Raw genomic sequence first — 26,914 nt, 5'->3', positions numbered from 1 at the left:
TTAGTTGTATATGAAAAGTACTTAATGTTGCAGATTGGTTCTAATGTTATTTGTGTTAATTTGGCTCCTGAAATCATATGGGAGCCCACATGTCTGTGCTGAGGGTCTCTGCTCCTAGTTGGCTCTGATTGGGAAATAAAGTTGCCAGTGACCAGTGACTGGGCAGGGAGACAGAAGCCAGACTTGCAGGATTCCCCAGCAAGAAGCACAGCAGAGAAGGAAGAGGGGATTCCACAATGACAAGGGCACAAGTGACAGACTATGCAGGGAAGGTACAGGAGGGAGAGACAGCTGAAATGTAGGTACAAAGGTGTTGTGTCTGGCCAGTAGATCACAACCTGGGTTCTAGCCTGGAAAGGCATTTTGGAAACCTGGAAGAGAAGAGGGGCTGGGCTGCGCGAGATAAGGAAGGAACCAAGACAAAGCTCTCTGCTCACGGTTCAATTTTTACTATTTTGGCACTCAGTTATAAAGGAAGGGGGAAGGGGCCCAATTCCCGCCAAATAATCTTGGGATCCAGTAGCAGGGTGATCACGTGATGGCTTCGGAACAGCAAAGCGGCAGGTTCCAGCAGTAGGCGTGGCAGAAAGATTGAGCGGGAAGCTCCACCCCTGAGCAAGCAAGGTTTCAGGCTGGGGGAGGGGAGACTACACAAAGGGGAAGGTGGCCCCAGAAGGGCTGCCCAAAAGGGTTCAGGACAGCAAAGATAAAATATAGATTTAATAAATTTTAGCTCAGGAATGTGGGAGGGGAGTGTGTTAGCTATGTGGAGGTTCAGGTGAATGCTCTCATCCAGTGGTTGGATGAGAGCATCCACCATAGCAGAAACAACAATATGAACCAACCAGTAGCCCCAGAGCTCCCAGGGACTAAACCACCAACCAAAGAGTACACATGGAGGGACTCATGGATCCAGCTGCATAAGTAGCAGAGGATGGCCTTGTTGGACCTCAATGGGAGGAGAGGCCCTTGATCCTGAGAAGGCTCGATGCACCAGTATAGGGGAATACCAAGGCAGGGGAGTGGGACTGGGTGGGTTGGTGAGCAGGGGGAGGGGGATGGCAAAGGGGGTTTTCAGAGGGAAAACCAGGAAAGGGGATAACATTTGAAATGTAAATAAAGAAAATATCTAATTTAAAAAAAAGAAACATAGAAGAGCTTAACAAATTACCACAACTTAATACTCTACCAAGAGCAAATATAAACTGGCATTGGGAATAAAAAGAAAAGAATATTAAAAACAACTGGAAGAGGGGGCAGTGAGTGGAATATAAAGTGAATAAATAAAATGAATAATTAAGAGTATAAAAACAAATAGTCCATAGGAAGTGAACACTCCTAAAGGCATATATGTGCATGTTCACAAATACACCTTTTCATTGTGCTATGTCTAAGGCAGTCATCATACCTTTCAGGACCAACATACAACACAGACAAAGACACACTGTTGTACATGCATGCTGATTTGTACACAGGAGAGCACGCCTACAGATTTGCTTTTTCTCTTCCATGCCTTGAGTGTAGGACCGTTGACATCTTAATTACCCTCCCACACCCAAGGCTTGCAGGAGAGCAAGCCTTCTCTTCTCTCTCCTGTGCATAGGCATGACTGCATATACATCTACAGCAAAGACATGTCTCCTCTCTCTCATGTGCTCTCTGTGTGGCGCATATATATATATATATATACATATATATATATGTATATATATACACACAGCATTGCCATTCGCTATCTCTTCCAAGTGACTTTCCTGCCTGTAATGCCCCTCTTGGTCCGCATGTGTGTGTTCCTCCTGCCTTACCCACCATCAGTTTCATGTAGCTGGTTTGTTGTTTCTGCGTGATCCCTGGGCTGCTTTCTGTTGCTTTTTCCATAGAAAGTACCTACCTGTTGTGCCAAGAGAGTGAACCCTTCCCTGCTCCCTCTCTCACATCCCTTGCATGGTGGAGGGTGAGCTCTCTGAAAACCCCTCCCACATGCAGGGTTTGCAGGATGGTGAGCTTCAGCTTTCCTTGCTCTCTTGTGCATGGTGGACATATGCATACACAACTTCATAAAGAAAACCCCACATACCCAAGGAAACAGCCATCTGTCCTGTCTTCCACCTGACATGCACATCTCACAGTTTTCTTTCTCCAGGGAGGGCTCATGTGTCCCATGCTGCCTTTGAACTCCCTGCATAGCTAAGGATGATGATGGAGCACTTTTTTTCGAGACAGGGTTTCTCTGTATAGCCCTGGCTGTCCTGGAACTCACTCTGTAGACCAGGCTGGCCTCAAACTCAGAAATTCGCCTGCCTCTGCCTTCTCAGTGCTAGATATAAGACTGGAGTGGCTATGCCTGGCTTGATGTTCCAATTCTGATCTTCATGCCTCTTTGTCCTGAATGCTAGGATTATAGGAATGTACGCCTGGTTTCTGCTGTGCTGGGGATGGAACCCAGGGTTCTGTGAGTTCTAGGCATACTTTTATCAACTGAGTTATATTTCCAGCCTTCTTACCTTCTAATTTTGTATTGTATTTTGTACAGAGTATGGACCCTTACCTTTGGTGACAGTTATTGCTTAGAAAGAAGGGAAGTCTTTTGTCCTGGTCTTGCTTTTCCTGTATATAGGGGAGCAGAGAGAGCCTTCTCAGGACTCTCATTCTCAAGTTAGCTGGAAAGAAAGCCATCTAGCTATTTCTCATAAGCTTATGCTATGAGGAAATTTGCACGTACTTCTTTAGATGCATTTGTTCACATATATACTAGATTTCAGGGAGTGGAAAAACCCGCACTGTGTCCTGCTTTCTCACATATATATTTCTTTGTGCAGGAGAGTGTATGATAGCTTTAAGACATTTATTTGGATAGTTCTTTTTTGTTTGATACTGAAACTCTTTCTCTTGAAAGCTGGAACTTTTTTCCTCATCCTGTTCCAGACCCAGGGTTCACAGCTGATTTGTTTGGTAGGCTATTCAGCAAATGTCGCTTGGTTATCTTTTTTACTTTGAGTATTTTCCTATGCACCCACGTACACAGCACTAATCAGGGCTATTAGGGAGATGAAGGCAGTAAACAAAATGATTAAACACGCAGTGGGTCATTGTTGCCCAGGAGAATGAAAAAGCAAGGGAAACAAGTATGTAATGCGTGGAGTGACAATAGTAGGGAAAGTGGTGGCATTTCAGTTTCCAGTGGAGCCTTTAGGAAAGGCTGCTGTGTACTGAGAGCATCAATGCCATTGAAGCAGCAGCAGAAGTGTGGAAGGCTTCAGTCACAGATGGAGGGAAGAGCACTGATGATTAGTGTGAATCTGCACAAAAGGAAGGATTGTTTTCTTTTTGTAATCCAACAAAAGTCATTGTGCCATTATCATGTTTAGAAATAATTACCGATTCTTTGACATCATATATCCATTGTTCAAATTTCCATTTCTTTTGGAGGTATCATAAACTAGGATCTAAATAAGACCCTTGCATTAATTTCATTGGCCAGTATTTTAAGTGCCTTTGAATTATAAGCCCGTCTTTACCTTTTTCCTCATACTTATTTGTTGGAAGAAAGTAGGTCATATATCTGCGTGGCTTTCCACAGTCTTGTGTTTTTATGAGCACATTCCTCTGATGTAGCTTCCATGCTCCTTTTATTTGCATTTCCTATTAATTGAGAGTTGTATCCAAGAGCCTTATTAGATTCAGGCTTAATTTGTGGGGAGGAAAGAACTGCCTCCATTCAGAGATACAGGTCTTTGTGTGTTACGGTAGTTTGCCATTGATGCTCAAATCCTAGAGCCATTATTTCATTAGCAGTTGTAGAATGGTGGCATTCCACTATTCACCCTCCTGTTAATTGCTGGGTAACTTCTGTAAAGTAAAAACTTCCCCTCATTTACTATTTGATTACCTACTAATAACAGTTTTCCTAAGAAAGAAAAGGTAAATGCTTGACTCTCTTATCAGGGCTAAAAATGAGTTATTGCAAAGATATGCATTCAAAAACTATTTTGATAAACACAGGGATTTAAATGTATTTAGTTTTTCCCTCATTGCAGTTCTTCTCTGCAGTGAAGCCCAAATCTTCCATCTTCTGCCAGTGTGAGCTTCTTCAAATATGGTGTCACATGTCTGTAACTCTGCACTTAAGGTATGAAGACAGGAATATCATTGCAAGTTTGAGGCTACCATAGGCCACTTAGTGAGTACTGTGCCAATATAGACCCTGTCGCTGAAAGTCAAGCTTAGTTGGCCTTCAGTCCTTTGGCTCTAGTAGTTACTTGATAACTTCTCTGCCTTCAAGGATGCAACAGTGCTTCTTACTCATTGTCATCATCACTCTGACATATGACATGCTTTCAACAAGCATTTGTTTCCTTAAGTCAGATAACGTATTAGAGTTCATATATTATGTGGGCATCAGAGTTCTCATTGCATCTGGATTGGTAGTTGTTTTTAAACTTCTTCATGATCAATAGTATTAACAAAATGTTTGTCTCATACTGTTAGTAATAGATAAAATATATTATTCAGCTTAAGTTCTTATTTATAATTCAAAGTTAGAGTTATTAGGGATTTAGATATTTAATTGTTTCATAACCCTCGTTTTGACTGGGCAAATCAGGAGAGTTCCAGAGGCCTACTAGGAAGCCACTGAAATAATATAGGTATTGTGAGGTCCGACAGGCTTGGGGAGGTGGTGATGCTGACAGTGGTGAAATGTAGTTATGAATGTACTTCAAATGTAGAGCAATTTGGATTTTCTGATGTTGGATATGAAGTATGAGAGAAGTAGCCAAAGGCAGACTTCTTTTTCTTCTTTCTTGTGAATGAATTGTATGCATGTCTGGGTACCTCCTCTACCTCCTCTTTAATCCTTAACACCTTGAGCTTTGCCAGTGCACAGTACCTGGGCAAGGACTCACAGAGAGCAAGCATCGTCTGCACAAAGAAAGCATGTATTTATCACCTCTCCTAGTGCAGAGGGTTTTGAGCATTTCTTGAATTTGCATGTCCAAAAGTAGGCAAAGCATGAGGGGTTATGAATGTACTATGTGCTAAGGTTTGTATCTAAGAATAAATTTCTTATTCTCATAAAGCTTCCTCCTTTCATATGTTCAAGGGTTTATAAAAAGTAAATTTTGTCATAATTTCCCTATGTAATCCTTATGATCCAGCTTTTTGGTCTGCTCCTTCCCTGTGATACCTGCTGCTAGTGTTTTCTACATGCAGCTGGGATTCAGAAAGAATTTAAAGATGGAAGGCTCTCTTGTTTGCCTGTGTGTATTTATAGCTAAGTATTTCTTAACAATGGGGATTTCTGAGAAATATGGTTGTTAAGTTATTTTTGTCGTTGTATGAATATTATGGAGTTGCCTAGTTACTGTTCTATTGCTGAGAAGAGACACCATAACCAAGGCAACTTATAAAGGAAACAATTTAATTGGGGGCTTATTAAAATTTCAGTGTGAGTCTATGACCATCATGGTAGGGAACATGGCAGCAAGCAGGCAGGCATGATGCTGGGGCAAGAGCTGGGAGCTCATATCTTATTGCAAGTTAGAGGCAGAGGCAGGGGAGATATTGATGGAGAGAGAGAGAGAGAGAGAGAGAGAGAGAGAGAGAGAGAGAGAGAGAGAGAGAGAGAAGAGAGAAAGAGAACATGAACACAAACAAGCTTGGGCCTGGCTTGGGGTTTTTGAAAGCTTAATGTCTACCTCTAGTGAGCTGACTCCTCGAACAAGGCCACACCACACCTTCTAATCCTTCCCAAAACAGCTTTACCTACTAGGGACCAAGCACTCCAGTATATGAACCTGTGAGGGCAATTTTTATTAAACCACCATGGGAGTGTATAGTTAAACTAATAAGGATTACTAGGTGATGAAATGTTATGTGACTACTATTGTATATGTAGTTTGTGGCTTACCAAACACCATGTAGTATGTGACTATAGTTCTGATTGTATGATAGTGTGCTGATATGTGGAGCCAGTGGTAAGTTGGGCAGTCCAGTCTTTGTAGCATGTGCATACAGGAGGATGAAAATCATTCTCACTGTGTACGATCACATATACATGCCTGAGAAGCTGCAGGATGCACTTCCTTACTTTAGCCTCCACTTTCTAAGTGTCAAACCTGATTCATCACGTTCTCAGCACACATAGGCAACCTTCAAATGCAGAGGCCCACTGACAGCTTAGCAGGAACAGAGTCCTGCTCCCCTAACCTTGTTCTCTTACACCTCTAAGGAAGGGTAGTGGGCTCTCTTGGTTTTCATCTTTGACGGAGCTGTTATAGGAAGGTATACTTGTTTGTTAACACTGACATTTTTGTAAACACATACCTAGACAGTCATAGATATGCTTTTGCATCAGCTGGGTAGATAGGAGAACAAATATGAATGAAGCCCATCTATAGCTAGGTGTACATCATATATAGGCCCGTGAGCATAGAAGGTTTCTTTTGTTTGATACACTTGTTTTCTCATAGAGAAAAATGCCTTACTGTCATTCATTTATATTCGCTCTCCCCCCTTCTCTACTTCTCCCCTCTCTCCTTACTCCTGACTCTCTTCACTCTCTGTGACATATAGTAGGAAAGTGAAAGATTGAAACTTGTGATTTTGTCTTTCATATCCCTCACAGAAAGGGGTGTGAACTTCGTTGATTTAGGCACATTGAAGAAGAATTACCAGAGAGCCAGTCCTTGCATTGCCTTTTACAGATTCTCCGAGTCACTGATATTCATGCCTCCTTCACCTGGCTTTTGCATATATGAGTATGACCATACTATTGTAAACAGGACATTCATTTAGACACATGTGTACAAAAATGGTAGTGTAAGAGGTAAAAATAATAGCCAGGGGCCAGGTCCTGCATCCTACTCTAGGCTTGCATCTTACCTAATTTTTTTGGTACTCTTTAAAGAGATAGCATTTGTTATTCTCATTTTTTAGAAGTAGTCCATGACCTTGGAGAAAGCAGGTAGATTCTTTAATCCAGTACATGGTGAAGTATAGGTTTGAAACAGGGTTTGTAGATACCAAACTCCACAGTTTCTCTGTCTTATCCATGATGCTGGTAAGGTCCCCAGCATCACCCAGCCCCTTTTAGAAATACAAAATCTTGAGCTCACTAATGAGAAACCTCTGTAAGTTATCTTAGTACCAAGTCCTCCAGGTATCTGAAGTAACTTTAACAAGATGCTGATGTGTGTTAAAGGATGCCAATCTCTACTGCCATCTTGTGAGCTTATGGCCTCTTCTCTCTGTCTCTCTGTCTTTTTTTCTTTCAGTATTTTGTATCTCTGGCTTTATATTTTTATAATCTCAGAACAAAATATGAATGTATATATTTAGACAGGTTTCTCTGTCTCTGTCTGTCTGTCTGTCTGTCTGTCTCTCTGTCTCTGTCTCTCTTTGTCTCTGTGTCTGTCTGTCACTCTGTCTCTCTCTCTCTCTCTCTCTCTCTCTCTCTTTCTGTGTATGTGTGTGGAGGGTGCAGAGGTCAACCTGAGGTGCTTCCCCTTTGGGGACATCTACCCTGTTTTTTGAAACAGTCTCTAATAGGGACTTGGCACTCACCAGTTAGGCCAAGGGATCTAGCTTTCTTTGAGTCCTCACGCTTGGCTCTTTTATGTGGAGGCTGGGAGTTGAACTCAGGTGCCTAGACATACTTAATGTGAAGCTCAAGAACATTGTCTTCTTTCTCATCACAGATAAGCACCTTGTGTCAAAGGTGAGCCCATGCGTTCATTTGCTGTGAGCCTTTTGCCCTGCTTCAGTTCTCTGATCCTTGCTACCTGGGTGAGAGTGTTCTTCAGCAAGGATTCTGAGAGCCAGACCTTTGTGTTTGTAAAGGACAGAGCGCATCTCTCGTTCTCTTTTAGTGTGTTGCACACAAGCATATTGACCACACACAGGAAGGGCAGGTTCCTGAGCCTTCTTGCTTGCTCCCCCTCTCGAATCCTTGGAACCTAGGTGTGAATGCTGCTTCAGTGCAACACACCTGTTCAAGGATTCAAAGAGGCTGAGCCTTGTCTGCGTGTAGAATGGCCCATACTTGCACATCTCACCTGCCACCTTCCCTCCTCCTGGCCACCATTTGATTTTGGTTTTAGCTGTCAGACTTGGTTCTACACATTTTCTAACAGCAAAATGGTCTTTATCATGTTTGGTAGACATGCTTCTATTCTCAGCATGAGCTTTCTTGATTCCCAGTTTGCTAAGTGTCAGATCATGTGATGAGGAGCACACATTAGGTGCTGCTACTCAGGCAACCCGTTTGTTACATCCAGTGATAACCCCTGTTCCACAAAGCTTGAATTGTATAAAGGCATTGGAAAGGAATGGAGTATCCTCCTCCACTGTGCCCTCTTTCAGTATGTATATGCATTCTCAGATCCCAGCCTTCTTGCTACCTTCCAAACATAAATCAGGCCCCCACAAATTCTCAAGTATGATCTGGGAGAGATACCATTTTGTATACGTAGAAGTTTTCTCTGAGAGAGGATGCTCATGGTGGGAAGGGGGCAGATACATATATAAATCAGGGATGTCAAGCTTGGGTATAGGTGGTGATGCTTGGCTGAATCAGGACAAGGAAAATTAAATATTATATACAGAACCACACAAACATGGTACAGGTGCCTGGGCCTTCTGCTCTGCTCATCCTCTCTAATCCTTTGTCCCTGGGTGAAAATGCTATTTGTATGCAATGCACCCGGGCAAGGATTTGGGGAAGGTGAGCCTGATCTGCATGGAGAAGGACAGGAGGTCTGTGCATCATATCTCATCTGTTTGCTGCTTGCATACTTCTTTTATGCCTCCCCCCACCTTCTTTCCTTCTACAAATACAACGGGCATGGTGCATGGGAGAGTAAATGTGACAAATTTGGCCTCTTCCCACCTAGATTTTATAGGTAGAACTTTATTTCCACTTATGACCCTAACAGGTATCAAGAACAAGTGGGGCACATAGTAAACTGTGTATTGACATAAGTGCGCAGCTTTTCATTCTAGTTCTCATACCGACACCTGGAAGAGAAATTCTTCTTTAGTTCAACTCTTGGAGGAATGCACAGGGCAAGAACAGTAAGCCTTCTTGTTGAACCCACATGCCAAGGGCATAGGTGCAGGCTGTGCCTTTCTAGTACTTGCTACTTGGATGAGTGTGCTTTGCGAATGCAATATACCTGGGCAAGGGTTCAGACATTGAGTTATCTTCATGTAGGACCTTTACGCCTCCTTCCACTGTTTCCTGTCTATTTATTCAGTATGGCAGGTACTCAACTAGGGATTTGGTCCACAGGAGTATGAACCACATGTGGTTCAGGGAGCAAATGGTCCAGGGAGAGTGAGCTGTGTCACATCCATTATGCCTGCATGAGTGGACTGTAGACTGGGACTTCATGTACACTGTCCACTTGGATTCTTCCATATTTTAACACAGTCCCATATAAATGCAGTGTATACAGAGGAGAGGATTCACAGACTTGTGCCCACAGAGAGGATTATCTGACCTGATTCATCAGGAACATTAATCCTCAGCACAAGTGCTGTTTTCAATAGTAAGTCCTGTCCAAGGAATCCAAAGGGTGGCACTTCGCCTGCACTTTAAAGGACAGAGCCCCTATATGTCCACACCCCTGTTCCTTTTCCTTCCTTTCACAAATATTCAGGTATGCACTATTTGATACAGCTCTGTTAGTCATAGAGGATGTAGCAGGAAACAAAATGAACAGAGGTGCTACTCTCTTAGGAGACTAATAAACACACTAAGATCCTTGACTATTATAGACTCACCAACTGCTGTTCAAAAGAATGACCTAGGTCTATTGTTCCTTGTTTTCTATTCTGTATGAATGACTCAGTGCAGGGTCTGATAGATGAGATTTCTCAAACTATTCCCCCTCCCATGGCCCTAGATATGCCTAAACACATGGGCCTACGTGGAGAGGAGTCACTCGCTCACAGGAAGAGTGGATATGGAGCCTATTGTGTTGTTCCCTCTCCTCATCCCTTCAGCCCGAAGACCAGTAGACTAAGTGACTTCTTGTCAACTACCATCACTACTCCCATTTGAAGACAGGAGCTTACTGTCTTACTGTGTAGCTCTGTCCCTCAAGCTGATTCTCCTATACCCACCTCCATAGGTCATACTTTTCTACACACATTTGCAAGCTGGCCTGGGCAACATGTGATCCCAAAAGAAAAGTGAATCTCTTTCATGTTAAAAATAGTAGTCTTTATATCATGTATATTTTTTATTCAGATGAGGGAGGTCTAACTAAGTAGCTTAGTCCAGCCTGGAACTTGCTGTCTATTCCAGAGTAGCCCAGATCTCTTGGTTCACCTGCCTCAGGCTCTGGGTGCTGGGATTATAGGTCTGATGTGCCACCGTGTCCAGATGCTTCATGTTCTGAATGGCCATTTACAGTGGTGATTCTCAAGGCAGGATCCCTGAATCAGCAGCATCACCGTCACATGGGAATGCATTCAAAGTGCGGAGTTCCACCCCTGACCTATCAGGTCATAACACAGAGCAGTTTATATTCTCTTTAAGCCTTCCAGTTGATTCTGATGATCACTCAAATCTTATAATCACAGAATCCAGCCAGGTGAGGGGCTAGAGAGGAAAGAGTTCCCTTCTTTCTTATGTATGTTCATGCAGGCTGTCTGGGAGAAGCTCAGCTGGTCTCTCCTGCCTTCTCATTCCCACACTTGATGATGGCATGTGGGCAAATGAATATGCAACAAAGAGAGAGAAACCGTAGCATGATTTCTGTAGGCATGTACCTAATATTATAGACAGACACATAATTGGTGTACAAAACCAAAACCAACTCAAACACTTCCTTGTGTGCATGGATTACACATGAGAGTGGGCCTTGTCATCATGAATCTTCTGCCAGGTGATTTAATTAGCACATGTTGACTGTTCACTATGCTGTGCTATGTGTTGTTGCAGGAGTGTTCTGCTGAAGAGCATAGCTTTCTCCAGAGGAGGGATGTGTGGTGAGATTTGCTTTCCTACTGAGAGAGCAGTCATTCAGGGAGCTAGGAAGTAAGAGCTCTCAGTCTCGTGTGTGTTTCCATGTGGATGCACATGTGACATATGGAAGTAGAGATGTAGTTCTCTGAATACCTAAAAGGCAGGAGAGGAGACATAATCGCAGTCTATGCTTATGTGCATTGAACTTTCTTCTTACACACTAAAAATGCACATCTGTTGTATAGGTGACTAAACCCCAGGTTTTGTTCACCCTTGCCTGTTGTTAAAGACCTGGCATGCATGTTTTTTTTTTCATTTCATTTATTTTATTCCCTTTCAGATAAAATCTTACAATATAGTCTGGCTGGCTACAATTTCATAATTTTCCTGTTTTACTCTCCTGAGTGTTGGTATTTAAAGGCTGTGCCATTTTGCTTTGCATGAATGCTCTTATCAGTGCACTGGGATTATGCAAAAATACAAACCCTGAGCCTTACATACTTATAGGAGAAGCCTATGCACCACTTCTCATTCTTTTTCTTGCTCTTTTAACAGGTTGCTTGCATTTGTATTTTGTTCTGGTCATCCAGATCGATTGAATTCCTAATGTTTGGTAGTGCTGCAGTGAACTAAGCTGTCTGAAATGCTAGCTCTACTGTCTACTGGGCCTATGGAGATTAAGCTTCTTCATGATATAGCTTCCGAGGTTAGAAATGAGCTCAGGGTATTGGAATGTAGGCTTTTTCTTCATTTGTTCATACGTAGAGTATACCTGTGCACACACATGTGGTATGAACGTCAAGATAAAGTCTTCTGCTTGCCTCCCCCTCTCTGTTGTCTTTGTCATCTAGATATGAATGTTATCTCATTGACAACATTCTACTCTTTGAGGGTTAGAGGGGCCTTTTACTTCCTTATAGAAGGGCAATTACCTGTAAATCAGTGCTTTCTCATTTCTCCCCCAACAAGTACAAATTTGCTGACACCATGCTGAGCAGGTGGTAGTCCCCAAGATAGACTAGCTCTCACCCTCAAAAGAGATGCGTAGGGAGTGGCATCTCCATGTTTTCAGTTGATGGTGAGTCACAAAATGGGACTTTTTAATCTACAGAAACACACAAAGTGTAAGACTTCTCATTTCTGCTTTCATATTGGTGTATAGTACAGTGCTTCCCGCCCCCCCCATCTCCCCCCCCCGCCTCCCCCCCTGCACATTGAGTACTCAAGGCCCTGGTCCTTCTCCTCTGCTCCCCCTCTCTAATCCTTGCTATCTGGGTGCTTAGTGCTATCTCAATGCAATGCACCTGGGCAAGGGTTCAGAGAAGGTGAGCTCATCTGCATCAAGAAGGACCAGAGACCCTGTGTGTCAGCCTACCCCTCCCTCCTTCTTTCCCCCTCCCCCTTCCTTCCCTCTATTGAGTAAAATAGTTGTTTGAGTGAGTCATGTATACCAGGGAACCCCCTAACAGATTATTTAAGAGATTTCAGGTACTCTAGTTGGCTTCTTTCTACAGCTAACTTATAAAATACTCAGGTACCTGGAGTGTGTAGGCTTTCTCTGTATTCTGTCCTGTATGGTTATACAGGATGAGGTCAGGAGTTCAAACCTGATATGTTTTTCTACTTCCTCACAGCCTAGAGGTGAGTATTGTTTCAGACATGGTTTCTAGCTAAAGATTCACTGGAAGGACAAAGAACTATTAGATCTGCCTTCTCCCCTCCCCAATGTCTAGTTTCTACTGTATATTGGGCATTCAGTTTAATGTTGAGAGTATGGTAATGGATGGACAATAAGGGCCAGATTACTGCATGTAGTCTCTGGTGAGCACCTTTAGGAACAAACTCCATCTGGATCAACAGTGTACATGGACACAGTAATGACCTCAAATAGTGATATCTATAGAGTACAAGCTCAAATGCCTGTATAACCTGCAAATGTGCAAATTCCCCACACATGTACATATTTTTCTTCCTACAACTATTTTTCTTCACCATGCCCTTGGAGGAATATTTTTTCTTTTTTTTTTCTTTTTTTTCCTTTTCCCAATTTATTTTTTTAAAATTAGGTATTTTCTTCATTTACATTTCCAATGCTATCCCAAAAGTCCCCCCATATCCTCCCCCCACTCCCCTCCCCCCTACTCCCACTTCTTGGCCCTGGCATTCCCCTGTACTGGGGCATATAAAGTTTGCAAGACCGATGGGCCTCTCTTTCCAATGATGGCCGACTAGGCCATCTTCTGATACATATGCAGCTAGAAACACGAGCTCAGGGGTGGGGTGGGGGTACTGGTTAGTTCATATTGTTGTTCCACCTATGGGGTTGCAGACCCCTTTAGCTCCTTGGGTACTTTCTCTAGCTCCTCCATTGGGGGCTCTGTGATCCATCCAATAGCTGACTGCGAGCATCCACTTCTGTGTTTGCTAGGCCCCAGCATAGCCTCACAAGAGACAGCTATATCAGGGTCCTTTCAGCAAAATTTTGCTAGTGTGTGCAATGGTGTCAGCATTTGGAGGCTGATTATGGGATGGATCCCCGGGTATGGCAGTCTCTAGATGGTCCATCCTTTCATCTCAGCTCCAAACTTTGTCTCTGTAACTCCTTCCATGGGTGTTTTGTTCCCAATTCTAAGAAGGGGCAAAGTGTCCACATTTTGGTCTTCGTTCTTCTTGAGTTTCATGTGTTTTGCAGATTGTATCTTGTATCTTGGGTATTCTAAGTTTCTGGGCTAATATCCACTTATCAGTGAGTACATACCATGTGAGTTCTTTTGTGATTAAGTTACCTCACTCAGGATGATGCCCTCTAGGTCCATCCATTTGGCTAGGAATTTCATAAATTCATTCTTTTTAATAGCTGAGTAGTATTCCATTGTGCAAATGTACCACATTTTCTGTATCCATTCCTCTGTTGAGGGGCATCTGGGTTCTTTCCAGCTTCTGGCTATTATAAATAAGGCTGCTATGAACATAGTGGAGCATGTGTCCTTCTTACCGGTTGGGACATCTTCTGGATATACGCCCAGGAGAGGTATTGCTATTCTAGAGACTCTGTATTTACAGGAGGTTTTACAGTTTGAGCCTGTAGAATACCCCTTTATCATTCAAGACCTGTAGGCAAGAGACGGAAATGCTTTGAGATGTCTACCATAGGTTGTTCTGGAGTGAGGAATAGGGAGGTGTCTATCTTTTTGCTAATCTTATATGCAAAGCATACAATGTGGAAATTAAAAGTTCCTAGACTTTTATATCATCATATAGTGTAGTATTATGTCTTCACTTCTGTCTGTCTGTCTGTCTGTCTGTCCATCACTTTCTTTGTCTATTGCATTTACTTAGGGTTTTGTTCCATAAAGGCCTTTGTGTCTACTCTCTTATACAGGCTGTACATACATTCTAAGATTGTATTTTCTCCCCTCCGCTGTTCTTACTGCTTAGCACACTGTTCTGTGATAGGAATTTTAAAAACAGGGTTCTTATCTGATGTAGACAGTGCATAGTATCCTTAGATTACACCCTCAATCGTTTATTCACTCAGTAATTCATTTACTTGTTGGTATTTTGGAAACAAAGGGTCACTATGTAACCTAGGCTGGCCCTGATTCATAGCACTCCTGCTGGATGCTGGGATTATAGGGGTAATTACCACTGCCACTAGATCCATTCATTTTTTTTTTAATTTTTGTAGTAACAAGATTGAATGACTGTTTTATCTTTACATTACTTCAAGATTCTGTCATCCTTTCCATGTTAATAAAGGGCAGCAGTTCATGACTGTAAGCACAATGGACATTTCAGGGCTTCCATTCTTAAATTACTAGAGGAATTTCTGCACGGAGGATGACTTTTTTTTTTTTAAGATGGATTCTCGTGTAGCCTATGCTGGCTTTAAGTCCCCTGTATAGCCAAGGATCTCTCGATCTTCCTGGCTCTACCCCTGGTCCCACCCTTGCAGGGTATTTGTTTTATGAGCACATATATGAACCATGCGCATGTTAGATCTCCTGAACTGGAGTTGCAGATGATTTTGCACCACTAGGTGGATGCTAGCAACTGAAACCGAAGGAGCAGCAAGTTCTTTTAATGACTGGGCCATCTCTCCAGCCCCCTTACAGGGTACTTTTTAACACCAGTGTTTCCTTATGAGTAAACTGCAATTTGCTCTACTTAAGTTATTTTTTTTTTAACTAGCAGAATCAATTAGGAGGGAACAGTCTTAGGTTTATCTCAACAGCTGACTGGAAAATATCAAAGTTTCCATATAGTTCTTACCGCAGCATTCCTTGTTCTTTTTTTTTAATTAGGTATTTTCTTCATTTACATTTCCAGTGCTATCCCAAAAGTCCCCCATACCCTCCTCCACCCACTCCCCTACCCACCCACTCCCACTTCTTGGCCCTGGCGTTCCCCTATACTGAGGCAAACATCTTCTGTTAGTGTTTCACACTTGTTACTAACAATGAACCAATGTTAATACATTGTAATATGTTGCAAAAGTTCATAGTTTATATTAGAGTTCTCTTTTTAAAACTTATTTGTTTGAGACATTGTCTTGCTGTAGAGCCTAGGCTGGCTTGGGCCCCAAGATCCTCCTGTCTTAGCTTCCTGACTTCCTGCACCATTAACCCATGCCATTTTTTGGAGACAGGTTCTCACTATATTGCCTAGTTTAGACTGGAGCTTATGGGCTTGAGCTGTTAAGTGTTTGGGCACATAGGCAGGCACCGATGTGCTTGGGGAGGGTTTCCTTCTATGCTGTGTAGCCTATGGGTCTAGGAAATATATAATAACATATATTCACCACCTACCTTTTATTTTATTTATTTATTTATTTTTTTGGTTTTTTGAGACAGGGTTTCTCTGTGTAGCCCTGGCTGTCCTGGAACTCACTTTGTAGACCAGGCTAGCCTCGAACTCAGAAATCTGCCTGCCTCTGCCCACCAAGTGCTGGGATTAAAGGCATGTGCCACCACTGCCCAGCTTCACCAACTACCATTATAGTATCCAGTGTACCCCACCTCTTCACTCTGTTCTCCTCTGCTACGCTAAATCTCTTGTAGCCACTGCTCATTTTATTGTTTCCACAGTCTTTGGAATCACACTGTGTGTCACCTTTTCACAAGGTCTTTTATTTTAACTCATCCTTATGTATTTAAGGTTCCTCAATGTCTTCTCATGGTCTATGATTCCTTTTTATGTATTGTTGTATTTGATTTCCTAATGATCTGTTTAATAATTTCACATTTATGTTCATAAGAGATACTGGTTTATAGTTTTCTTATTTTTTTATGTAATTATGGTCTTAGGCTAATCCTGGCTTCATAAAATAGAGAAGATTGTAAAGAATAAACATGATTTCTGCTTAAGTGTTTAGTACAGTAGAATACACTGGTGAACTTGTTTGTGTTTTCTGGTTTGGAGTTTTATTACTGATTCAGTTTATTTAAATAAATGTAGGCCTGTTTTCACAATCTAGTGTTTCTTGTATGAATTTCAGTGGATCAATTTTATTTTTCAAGAATTATTAATTTTTTTCATCTAGGCTATTGTAGAGGACTTTTAATGCAGCAACATGACTACTCTGGTAAGGGATCCCATCCTAACCCTTCTAAGTTGTGTGATCTGGCTGGAATAAAGACACACCTTTAGTCCTAAGAGCAGGTGCAAGTAGATCTATTGAGTTCAAGGCCAGCCTGCTATAGAGCAAGTTTCAGGTAAAGAAAAGCTTAGGTCCGTGCCTTTAATCCCAGTACTCAGGAGACAGAAGCATGCAGATCTCCGAGTTCTAGTAGAGTCAGTTCTGTTGAGTCAGTTGAGTACAGTGCAACAGAGTTCAGAGTCAGTTGTGAGGCAGTGCAATGGAATTGGAAGTCAGTTTTGAGGCAGTGTAGTAGAGTTAAGTTGGTGGCAGTTGAGTTGGTGACATTTCAGTTCCTGGAGTTCAGAGGCAGCTTACCAGGACAGTTTTACAGACAGATTGCAGAGAGAACAAGGTAGACACAGGAGAAGACACAATGAGTTACAGAATGAGAAGGAGCCAGAAGATTAGATCAGATTGCTAAAGGTAGTTTGAGGCTTGGCAGAGCAATTAAGTCAGAAGCCGAGAGAAGCAAGTTTGAATCAGTTTGGAGAGAAGTTTGAGCCAGAATAGCTGCATTGAACCAGCCAGCCATAGTTCAGAAAGAGCTAGAGAGGGTGACCTATTCAGCAGTAAGTCTCTGACACAACAGTTATATCAGGCAAATAAAAGATACTTTTACAGGATATAATAAACATCTAGACCCAGAACTGTTAATAATATGTCTCTATTATGTTTGAAATGTTCATGCAGCCAATAGTGATGGTCTTTATCTTCTTTTATTTTTAAGATATAGTCTTGCTATGTAGCTTCTTAGTCTGGCCTTGAACTTCCTATGTAATCTACGTTGGCCTTAACTCAATGATCCTTTTGTTTTACCCTTCTAAGATCTGGGATTGCATGTGCTACCGTATCCAGCTTTTATTTTGTCTTTGGTATTAGTGATTGTAATTGCTATTCCTGGTTATCAACTTGATATATTTGGAATGTATTATAATCCATGATTGATCCAGATCTTGAGGCTGGAAGACACAAGTTTCTGACCTGGATCTTGACATGGAGATCTTGAGGTATAGTGGCCATGAATAGCTTAGGCCTAGGCAAGGTAGTACTTTCCTTTAATCCCAGGAGACTAAGGCAAGGAGATCTTTGAGTTCAAAGTCAGTTTAGGACAAAACAAGTCCCAGATCCAGGTGTGGTCGCACACACCTTTAATCTGGGCCATACCTTCTGCTGGAGACCTACATAAGGATATTGGAAGAAGGAAGATTTGCTCTTCTTCGCCTGCTTGCATTTACTTGCCAGTGTATCTCTTGGAATCTACTTGTACAGAAGACCAGCTGAAACCCTTGTAGGACTGAGCAACTACTAGAGTCTTGGTCTTTCCATTCACCACTGACCATTGGGGTAGTTGGACTATAGACTGTAAGTCATCAAAATAAACTCCCTTAATATAGAGAGACATTCCATAAATTCTGTGACTCTAGACAACCCGATTACAGTGATTTTTATCTTTTTTAATCCATCTGACTAGTTTAAAAAACTTATTAAACTTGTTATTCTTCTTTTCAAAGGACAAGCTTTTTATTTTGTTGGCTTTTCTATTGATTTCTGTGTTAGTCAGCTTTCCATTACTGTGACAATATATTAGTGAGAAATCAACTGGAAGGAAGGTGTGTTTACTTTGGTTCATATTTCAAAGATTTCATTCAATAGTTGGCTAGGTCCACTGCTTTGGAGGCCAAGTAAGGTAGAACATAGAACAAAACTGTTCCTCCCATGATGGCTGGGAAACAGAAAGCAAGGAAGAGGCCAGGTACTGGATATATGCTTGCATGGGATAGACTCAGTTGATAGAGGGCATGCCTCATTTATGAGATGGCCTGGGTTCAATCCCAACATTGAAAAAAAAAAGAAGGGTGCAATCTTCCAGAACATGTAGTGATGTAGGCCCACCTCTTTGGTTTCTGCTGCCTCTCAGTAATGCCATTAAAATAGGAATTCGTTGATGGGTTAATCTGTTTATAAGGTCAGAGTCTCACAGTCATATCACCTTGCACAAGCTCTACCTCTGAATCCTTCTGCTTTGGGAGTCAGGTTTTCAACAATAAGCTTGGGGAAGCTTTCAGTTAACAAACACTCCTCTTCCCCTTCTCTAATTGTGGTCTACTTATGCAGTCAGTATATTCTAGTTTTCTAAAGTAGAAATGTGATTGATTTTAGATACTTCTGCTTTGCTTTGATTTGATTTATCTATCTAGTGTTAAAATTGTCATTTTACCAATACCACCTTCTTTTCCACTACTTCCCATCCTTTCATTTTGATTTCCTATGTTTTGGCTTTGATATATTTATATATAGGCTTTTTTTTTTTTTGGTGTGTCGGGTAGAGGCATTTATCATCTTCACTGTATTTTGAGCTTTCTCAACTTATTTTTGTATCAATCATTAATTTTAGGGAATTTTTGCTTATTATTATCATTATTTCTTGTGGGTGCATGTATGTGTGTGAGCACGTGTATGCGTGTACATGTGTGTGTACGTGTGTGTGTGTGTGTGTTTGCATGTGCCTATGTACATATGGAGAGGCCAGAGGACATAGATACCATATTCTATCACTCTCCACCTTACTCCTTTCAGACAGGATCTCTCACTGAGCCTGAAGCTTGCCAATTTGGCTAGGGAGGCTGACCAGCATACTCTAAGGATGTGCCTGTCTCTGCCCTCCAGTGTTGGGGCTGCAGACATGCACAGCTATGTGCAGCTTTTTTGCATGGTTGGTGGAAATTTGAATTCAGGTCTTCATGTTTGCTGCTAGCACTTTTACCCACTGAACCCTTTCCCTAGTTCAAGTCGTTATTATATCACACATTTCTTTTGTTATTTATTCCACCTCCCCAATACTCCCACTGTGTCTTCCCTATTTATATCACAGTTCTTGGACAGTCTGAATTTTAGAAATGATAATTTTTAAAGCCCACTCACTTTTCCCTTTGCTGTGTCCAGTTCATTCATGAACCCATCTAACGAGTTTTAATTTCTCTTACAATGTTTCTTATGTCTAGCATTTCCTTTCCTTAAAAAGTCAATAGATTTTTATTTAAGGGATTTCACATGTAATTCCTTCGCTGTCCAACAATGTCATTGAAGTTCAAGGTTTCGTTAGACCCTTTCTTGATGCTTTATCCAGTTGTCTACTATAATAAGCTTGGGGAAGCCTATAATTCTTTCATTCTTTTATTTCTTCATGAATTAAAGATGCATAAATGACAACTTCAGAGTTCTTTATTAGAGATATTTAGAAATAATTTCTTCAAATAATTCACTTTCAGAATAAATTTTAAGATAGATTTGCCTCTCACTTTCTGACATCCCATATATCTCTTAAGAATTGAGCTCAGAACATACTCATTCCAGCCACATTCAGAATACGGTGGATCTGTGAATAGAAAGAAAATGGCAGTACTACAACTACACTGAAACAAGCATCCTTTCACAGTAAGACAGGCATCTTCAACTCCTGACCTCATGCTGGAAACAAGCTGCATTGTCAACACTATTATTCTTTTGAATTCTTTTCTGTATCATATTCCTTCTTATATGTATCAAAATTCATGCTGAACAATGGATTCTGGGTTGCAAGAAAGGATTGATTTATTTATTAAGTATTTATGTAATTTTTGAAATTATAATATAATTACATCATTTCCTTTCCTTTCCCTTCCTCCAAATCCTCCCTGTGGGTATAAGAACAAAGTTTAGCATATAGTTAGGGATTTTTCTGGTTTTGTATAGTGGTGGTTGTAGGTTCTCTCCCAGGATCTATGATCTCACCAGCCCTGATTAGTTGGGTAGGTTTCCAGTGATCAGCATGGTTTCCCTCTTGTGGAGAGGGTCTTACGTTAAACTAGACAGCTGTTGGTTACCACAAACACATGTAAGCTGCTGCTACACTCTTAAGGTTATTGTACCATTCTGATCATTGTTCTGGTGACACAGCCGGTTAGGACTGTCCGTTTCTTTCCTCCTGTGCAAACTTGCTTGATGGTTTAGTCATTTAGTGGATTCATTGCAGCTCTATTCACAATAGCTAGGGAATGGAACCAACCTAGATGTCCATTAACAGATTAGGAGATAAGAAAAATGTGGTACATATGCACAATGGAGTGTTGGTCTGCTGAGAAAAAGTGAGATCGTGAGATTGGAAGGTAAATGAATAGAACTGGAAATGATTATGCTGAGTGAGGTAACTCTGGCTCAGAAAGACAAATATTGTATGTTTATTCTTATATAAATCTAGCTTTAAATCTTTTGAATGTTTTACCTAAAAACACAAGCAGAAGCCAAGAAGTTAAAAAGGCATCTTTTAGAGGCTAGGGCATGATTAGGGAGGGAGGACGGTAGATTATAGGTAAAATAAAAACAGGGAGGTGGAATACTGGGGGTGCAAAGGCTTAAGTGGGCAGAAAGGAATGAGTATTGGGGATGGTAGGGGGTGAAAGTAGGGGGCTAACCCAAAGGATGGGTGTACAAACCCTGTATGGAAGCCTACTTTCTCATGGCTCAGTTAAAAATTGCTTGGAAAACAGTAGAATACATGTGAAATGGCAGAAAATAGGACTATGTTGAGATAAAAAGATTAAATAGGGATGGGAGAGGGAAAGGAGGTGAAGAAGTAGTGGGAAGTTTATCTAAAAATAAGTACGTATGAGAAAGCCTCGTGGAAGCTCACTTAAGCTAATTTCAGCATTTGACTTAAAATACAAGGGTTCAAATGGAATTACTGTGTTTGCATGAACAGTGCTGCTCCCAGAAACAATGATATTAGTCGAAAATTTCAATACAAGGCATGGGATAACTGTGAGTTATAGGCTCTTTATGTCTGGGATAAATATATTCCATGTTCTATTATAGTTTGTTATATTTTACTTTACTTTTAAAAGACATGCTCTTACTCTGTGGCCCAAGCTGTACTAGAACTCACTATGTAGCCAAGACTGGCCTTGAATTTCTATTGACCCTTCTGCCAGTCATAATGGCACCCACTTGTAACACTAGCAACTTAGGAGGCTGAAGCAGGAGGACCATGAGTTCCAGGCCAGCCTGGGCTATATATTGAGTTCTGGGTCTGTCTAGGTTGCATAACAAGACCTATCTCAAACAAAACAAAATTATATTATCTAGATCTAAAATTGTATTCAAATTAAATGCTTTTATTCTTGCTACAGTTAGACTTTCTAATGCATTGGTTGTGTGATGACATTTTTAAGCCCTTTTCTTTATCTCTTGACTCATATTCTTTCCACTCCATCCTTTACTTTGTTCCTTGAGTCTTCGAGGGTTGGTATAAATGTCCTTTGGGGGATAAAAACCCCACCTATAACTTATTTCATGAACCTTAGACAGGCTTGTGTCTTGGTATTCATTACCATTTGTTGTGAAGAGAAAGTATCTCTGATTAGGACTGAGAGTGCGAATATAGAGATAGATATTTAGAAGGCAGCTTGATGATAGGTTCATTTAGCTAAACAATAGTAGTAAGTTCTCCCATAGGGTATAGGACCTCCTCAGCCATGGGTCATTAACTGTATTTTTAGCCAGGCATGAAACCCCTTTGGGAGGGCTCAGAACCAAACAGAGAGTGTTTGGTTGCCCCTCTAACAGTTATTCTTCTATTGCACATTTTTACACATCTTGCCTGGTAGGTTGTAGTTCCCAGGGTCGTCATCTGGTAAGACCATTTATGTCTTTCCCCTCATCAGTTTACATTGAAGCATCTGGGCTGATGAGAGCTGGCTAGCATAGAGGAAGCTTTCAACACAGTTACAGTTTGATTTCTCTGTATTACAAATAAGGTCTATGGTGCCTTCAGCATGAATCTTAGCAGCTAGTTCTGATGGGCAACCAAAAGGTATGTTAATATCCTGTATTGTTTTGGGAGCTTCTGTCGTCTCCTCTACTAACAGCTTATGGGGAGGTACTCTATACCTGGAATTGGAAGGGTTTTTTGTTTTGTTTTGTTTTTTGTTTTTTAAACTATCTCATGGCTATTAGAGATAGCATTATCCAGCCATGCATAATGGCTATCACCCTTTATAATTTTAGATGGCTTTCCAATTAGTAGGTTTCTATATAGATACACACCCTTCATTTTGGTTAATCCTTTCTCATTATCCCCTTTTCTCTTCTATCCCACTGTCCTTCCTCTTCGTAAATTTCCCCTCTGCTTTTACATCACTTGTGTTCTGTTATGCCCTCTCCCTTGAACCATACTCTACCTCAATGACTGTATTCTAGTTTCCTGGCTTTTGCAGCTATCCTTATTTAAACACACACACACACACAAACTATAAAGATTAGAAGCTAAGATCTGCACATGAGAGAGACTATGTCATGTCTGTCTTTCTGGATCGAGGTTACCTCATTCAGTATAATTATTTAATTCCCATCCATTGACTTGAGTGTTTCATAATTTCATTGTTCTTTACAGTTGTGTAAAATTTTGTTGTAAGTACCACATTTTCATTTTCCATTTATGTGGTGCAAGATAGCCTGGCAGTTTCCATTACTTAGCTCATTTGATAGATTAGTTTTGAGCTTTTTGAAGAACCTCTATAGTGATTTGTATAGTGGCTGTAATAGTTTGCACTCATCTCAGTAAATAAGGGTTCGTATTTCCCCATAGCCTCTCCAGCATTTTTTGTTATTGATTTTTTATAATAGCCATTCTGACTGGATATGAGTTTCAACGTCAAAAAAATTTTCGCGTGCAGTTCCATTATGGCTAATGATGAATATTTTAAAAACTTTACTAACCACTTGTAATTTATTTATTTATTTATTTTTTAGAGACAGGTTTCTCTGTATAGCTCTAGCTGTCCTGGAACTCACTTTGTAGACCAGGCTGGCCTCAAACTCAGAAATCTGCCTGCCTCCACCTCCCAGGTGCTGGGATTAAAGGCGTGCGCCACCACGCCCGGCTTTGTTGTTGTTGTTGTTTGGTTTTGGGGTTTTTTTTTTTTTGGTTTTGTATTTCTTATTTTAAGAATTATTTATGTAGATCCATGTCCATTTTTTATTGGTTGGTTTGTTTTCTTGATGATTAGGTTTTTGAATTCTTTGTATATTAAATTGAATTCTTTGTATATTAATCCTGTGCTGGATGTTTAACTGAGAAAGACAGGAACTCATGTAGCTGAGAATAAACTCTTGACCCCTTCTACCCTACTTTCCTGAAGTGCTGGGATTACAGGCATATAATTACAGGCTTGCCTTTCTGTATTAAGTGGGATGGTATTTTGTTTGTTGGATTAAATTCCAATGTTCTACATCATGTCTAAAAAGAAACCCTCTACATGGACTAATTTAGCTCAGAACGAAAGTAAATAAAAAATTATTAAAAATATATTCTTGGGACTGGTGAGATGGCTCAGTGGGTAAGAGCACCGACTGACTGCTCTTCTGAAGGTGCAGAGTTCAAATCCCAGCAACCACATGGTGGCTCACAACCACCTGTAATGAGATCTGACGCCCTCTTCTGGTGCATCTGAAAACAGCTACAGTGTACTTAGTATAATAATAAAATCTTTGGGCCTGAGCGATAAGGGACTGAGTGAGCGAGGCTGACCGGAGCGTGCAGAGGTCCTAAAATTCAATTCCCAACAACCACATGAAGGCTCACAACCATCTGTACAGCTACAGTGTACTCATATACATAAATTAATAAATAAATCTTTTAAAAAATCTATTCTTGACATCTGCTTTTTGAAACTGGGTCTTGCTGTATAGTCCAAACTTGTCCCAAACTTAGGCCCCAGACTCCCAAGAACTGGCATTATAGGCATATTCTACCACACTCAAATGAATTTGACCTTTTCTTTTTATCTCTTTAAGAATTTTTTTGACAGGTTGGCTTTCTTCTTTATGAGGGTAGAAGGCTTTATTCTGGCTTACACTATGCTCATTCCACCCTGTTCGGGAAGGCACAGCCGCAGGACTAAGCCTCCAGCTCCTCACACTGCATCTGCCAGATAACTGATGCAGGCATTCTTTTTTTTTTTTTTTTTTTTTTTTTTTTTCATTTTTTTTTATTAGGTATTTAGCTCATTTACATTTCCAATGCTATACCAAAAGTCCCCCTTACCCACCCACCCCCACTCCCCTACCCACCCACTCCCCCCCTTTGGCCCTGGCGTTCCCCTGTACCGGGGCACACAAAGTCTGCGTGTCCAATGGGCCTCTCTTTCCAGTGATGGCCGACTAGGCCATCTTTTGATACATATGAGGCTAGAGTCAAGAGCTCAGGGGTACTGGTTAGTTCATAATGTTGTTCCACCTATAGGGTTGAAGATCCCTTTAGCTCCTTGGGTACTTTCTCTAGCTCCTCCATTGGGAGCCCTGTGATCCATCCATTAGCTGACTGTGAGCATCCACTTCTGTGTTTGCTAGGCCCCGGCATAGTCTCACAAGAGACAGCTACATCTGGGTCCTTTCAGTAAAATCTTGCTAGTGTATGCAATGGTGTCAGCATTTGGAAGCTGATTATGGGGTGGATCCCTGGATATGGCAGTCTCTACATGGTCCATCCTTTCATCTCAGCTCCATACTTTGTTTCTGTAACTCCTTCCATGGGTGTTTTGTTCCCACTTCTAAGGAGGGGCATAGTGTCCACACTTCAGTCTTCATTTTTCTTGAGTTTCATGTGTTTAGGAAATTGTATCTTATATCGTGGGTATCCTAGGTTTTGGGCTAGTATCCACTTATCAGTGAGTACATATTGTGTGAGTTCCTTTGTGATTGTGTTACCTCACTCAGGATGATGCTCTCCAGGTCCATCCATTTGGCTAGGAATTTCATAAATTCATTCTTTTTAATAGCTGAGTAGTACTCCATTGTGTAGATGTACCACATTTTCTGTATCCATTCCTCTGTTGAGGGGCATCTGGGTTCTTTCCAGTTTCTGGCTATTATAAATAAGGCTGCTATGAACATAGTGGAGCATGTGTCCTTCTTACCAGTTGGGGCTTCTTCTGGATATATGCCCAGGAGAGGTATTGCTGGATCCTCCGGTAGTACTATGTCCAATTTTCTGAGGAACCGCCAGACTGATTTCCAGAGTGGTTGTACAAGCCTGCAATCCCACCAACAATGGAGGAGTGTTCCTCTTTCTCCACATCCTCGCCAGCATCTGCTGTCACCTGAATTTTTGATCTTAGCCATTCTCACTGGTGTGAGGTGGAATCTCAGGGTTGTTTTGATTTGCATTTCCCTGATGATTAAGGATGTTGAACATTTTTTCAGGTGCTTCTCTGCCATTCGGTATTCCTCAGGTGAGAATTCTTTGTTCAGTTCTGAGCCCCATTTTTTAAGGGGGTTATTTGATTTTCTGAGGTCCACCTTCTTGAGTTCTTTATATATGTTGGATATTAGTCCCCTATCTGATTTAGGATAGGTAAAGATCCTTTCCCAGTCTGTTGGTGGTCTTTTTGTCTTATAGACAGTGTCTTTTGCCTTGCAGAAACTTTGGAGTTTCATTAGGTCCCATTTGTCAATTCTCAATCTTACAGCACAAGCCATTGCTGTTCTGTTCAGGAATTTTTCCCCTGTGCCCATATCTTCAAGGCTTTTCCCCACTTTCTCCTCTATAAGTTTCAGTGTCTCTGGTTTTATGTGAAGTTCCTTGATCCACTTAGATTTGACCTTAGTACAAGGAGATAAGTATGGATCGATTCGCATTCTTCTACATGATAACAACCAGTTGTGCCAGCACCAATTGTTGAAAATGCTGTCTTTCTTCCACTGGATGGTTTTGGCTCCCTTGTCGAAGATCAAGTGACCATAGGTGTGTGGGTTCATTTCTGGGTCTTCAATTCTATTCCATTGGTCCACTTGTCTGTCTCTATACCAGTACCATGCAGTTTTTATCACAATTGCTCTGTAGTAAAGCTTTAGGTCAGGCATGGTGATTCCACCAGAGGTTCTTTTATCCTTGAGAAGAGTTTTTGCTATCCTCGGTTTTTTGTTATTCCAGATGAATTTGCAAATTGCTCCTTCTAATTCGTTGAAGAATTGAGTTGGAATTTTAATGGGGATTGCATTGAATCTGTAGATTGCTTTTGGCAAGATAGCCATTTTTACAATGTTGGTCCTGCCAATCCATGAGCATGGGAGATCTTTCCATCTTCTGAGATCTTCTTTAATTTCTTTCTTCAGGGACTTGAAGTTTTTATCATACAGATCTTTCACTTCCTTCGTTAGAGTCACGCCGAGATATTTTATATTATTTGTGGCTATTGAGAAGGGTGTTGTTTCCCTAATTTCTTTCTCAGCCTGTTTATTCTTTGTGTAGAGAAAGGCCATTGACT

General features: G+C 41.1%; 1 protein-coding gene, 5 non-coding genes and 1 pseudogene across 12 annotated transcripts in view; 6 read left to right on the top strand and 1 right to left on the bottom strand.

The window, feature by feature from the left end:
• Clcn5 (chloride channel, voltage-sensitive 5) overlaps positions 1 to 26,914 on the top strand; it is a 165,549-nt gene that overhangs the window by 69,373 nt on the left and 69,262 nt on the right. The gene's annotated exons all lie outside the window — the stretch shown is intronic.
• Mir532 (microRNA 532) lies at positions 1,489 to 1,584 on the top strand. Its single transcript, NR_030242.1, has one exon. It is a non-coding gene; the product is annotated as a microRNA 532 (primary transcript).
• Mir188 (microRNA 188) lies at positions 1,930 to 1,997 on the top strand. The gene has a single exon (NR_029574.1). It is a non-coding gene; the product is annotated as a microRNA 188 (primary transcript).
• On the top strand, positions 7,940 to 8,004 carry Mir362 (microRNA 362). The gene has a single exon (NR_029851.1). It is a non-coding gene; the product is annotated as a microRNA 362 (primary transcript).
• On the top strand, positions 8,635 to 8,743 carry Mir501 (microRNA 501). Its single transcript, NR_030496.1, has one exon. It is a non-coding gene; the product is annotated as a microRNA 501 (primary transcript).
• On the top strand, positions 12,212 to 12,303 carry Mir500 (microRNA 500). Its single transcript, NR_030495.1, has one exon. It is a non-coding gene; the product is annotated as a microRNA 500 (primary transcript).
• Positions 20,136 to 20,215, bottom strand: Gm26401 (annotated as a pseudogene).

Source organism: Mus musculus, chromosome X (assembly GCF_000001635.26).
Source record: "Mus musculus strain C57BL/6J chromosome X, GRCm38.p6 C57BL/6J".
NCBI classification, from domain to species: domain Eukaryota; kingdom Metazoa; phylum Chordata; class Mammalia; order Rodentia; family Muridae; genus Mus; species Mus musculus.
Note: the sequence above shows the minus strand (reverse complement) of the source record. Positions and strands in the feature narration are given on the sequence as shown.